The following is a 2,503-nucleotide window of genomic DNA, read 5'->3' as shown; positions in this document are numbered from 1 at the left end:
AAGGACTGGCTTGCTAAATCTCTTTACCTTTCTTTTGCCATTTAAGAAACTCCATTACATACAGGTCTCTCACTTGGGGCACATTTGGATTTTTGTACTATGGCAAAATGTCATATAAAATCAAGTTGGTGTTGGTTAAGACTTACATTTATTTTGATAGCAACACTTGTGTGTTAACATGAATTCCTGAAGCTGATTATTGAAAACTACTATAAAAGAGATGATTTGAGGAAGCTTAAATGTTGAACTGAATAAAAACCTGCAAAGGTATGGCCTTTATATTTCTTATTTGGAATAAAAATAAAATTTAAAAGCTAAATTGCTAAAACTGCCAAATTAAGTTTTGATTCACCATGGTAATGAAACAGTCTCCTGCAATAAACAATTTCCCATTTATGATTTGAGATAATGGGAACTGCAGATGCTGGAGATTCCAAGATAATAAAATGTGAGGCTGGATGAACACAGCAGGCCAAGCAGCATCTCAGGAGCACAAAAGCTGACGTTTCGGGCCGAGACCCTTCATCAGAGAGGGGGATGGGGGGAGGGAACTGGAATAAATAGGGAGAGAGGGGGAGGCGGACCGAAGATGGAGAGTAAAGAAGATAGGTGGAGAGGGTGTAGGTGGGGAGGTAGGGAGGGGATAGGTCAGTCCAGGGAAGACGGACAGGTCAAGGAGGTGGGATGAGGTTAGTAGGTAGCTGGGGGTGCGGCTTGGGGTGGGAGGAAGGGATGGGTGAGAGGAAGAACCGGTTAGGGAGGCAGAGACAGGTTGGACTGGTTTTGGGATGCAGTGGGTGGGGGGGAAGAGCTGGGCTGGTTGTGTGGTGCAGTGGGGGGAGGGGATGAACTGGGCTGGTTTAGGGATGCAGTGGGGGAAGGGGAGATTTTGAAACTGGTGAAGTCCACATTGATACCATATGGCTGCAGGGTTCCCAGGCGGAACAGCAACTCATATTCCGCCTGGGAACCCTGCAGCCATATGGTATCAATGTGGACTTCACCAGTTTCAAAATCTCCCCTTCCCCCACTGCATCCCTAAACCAGCCCAGTTCATCCCCTCCCCCCACTGCACCACACAACCAGCCCAGCTCTTCCCCCCCACCCACTGCATCCCAAAACCAGTCCAACCTGTCTCTGCCTCCCTAACCGGTTCTTCCTCTCACCCATCCCTTCCTCCCACCCCAAGCCGCACCCCCAGCTACCTACTAACCTCATCCCACCTCCTTGACCTGTCCGTCTTCCCTGGACTGACCTATCCCCTCCCTACCTCCCCACCTACACCCTCTCCACCTATCTTCTTTACTCTCCATCTTCGGTCCGCCTCCCCCTCTCTCCCTATTTATTCCAGTTCCCTCCCCCCATCCCCCTCTCTGATGAAGGGTCTAGGCCCGAAACGTCAGCTTTTGTGCTCCTGAGATGCTGCTTGGCCTGCTGTGTTCATCCAGCCTCACATTTTATTATCCCATTTATGATTTCTTGCTTTTAATCAAGAAAATAATGTTGCTGTCATCTAATAGTCATAAAATGATAAATCTTTTTGATGGAACAGTGTGATACTCAACAGCAATGTATATTTATATGTAACATTAATCTAACATGTATAACAAGGTACATCATAGGAGTGTTATAAAGCCACTTAGTAACATCAGGGCAGATAGTCAAACATCTCCTCATGGGTTAGTTTTTGAGGAGCATCTCAATGTTAGTAAGATCGTTTGAGAATGTGGAGAGGTTTAGGGTTGAAGCCACTGAAAGCATAACACTAATTGTGACTGCCTTTAAAATCTAAAACCTCCAGGGGTTGAAACTAGAGGAGTGCAAGTATAAAGCAGAGGATTATAGGCTGAGGGTAATACAAATAGGGAAAGGCAGAAGCAGGAGGAATTTGAAAATAAAAATAGGCAATTTAAAATTAAGGTATTCCTTGGCCTGGACCAAGTGCACGTGGGTGGGGAGTGAGGCTGAAAAGCAACTCATTGTCTTAAGGTCACTGGAAACATAACATTAGATTAAATCAAATTTGCCACAGGTAGATTGTAATTTAAAAGGCTAGAGGAAACAAATGTATATTTGAGTGTTTTAGTGGAAGAGATTGGGGTGGTCATCCTTCTTGAATGAAATTTTGCTTTATGGAGTGCTGGGCCAACAACCGATTCAGATCGTTTTTGATGCCCAAAACTTAAGATTTAAAAGAACCTTAAAATCGTAATGGCTGTGAGATGGACGGTCAAAAATTTGAGGCTGTGCTTCACATGTCTCGTTTTCAACATTGGCAGGAAAATGGAGGGCCTCATTATCCTTCCACTGAATATATCCAGTAAATAGGGTCTGGATGAAGAAGAGGGGAGGCCTACACGGAAGGAAGGTGACTCCACCCAGAAATGGTATTTCATACAAAAAAGGGAAAATAATTCATTAACTTTTAAAGAAAATACAAAACTGTTACAAGTACTTATGCGGTCGTTAGTTTGGAGGACGCAGCCTTGCATAAGCGGTGTGA

Source organism: Stegostoma tigrinum, chromosome 1 (genome assembly GCF_030684315.1).
Source record: "Stegostoma tigrinum isolate sSteTig4 chromosome 1, sSteTig4.hap1, whole genome shotgun sequence".
Lineage (NCBI taxonomy): Eukaryota > Metazoa > Chordata > Chondrichthyes > Orectolobiformes > Stegostomatidae > Stegostoma > Stegostoma tigrinum.
The sequence above is the reverse complement of the archived record's forward strand: the minus strand, read 5'-3'. Positions refer to the sequence as shown.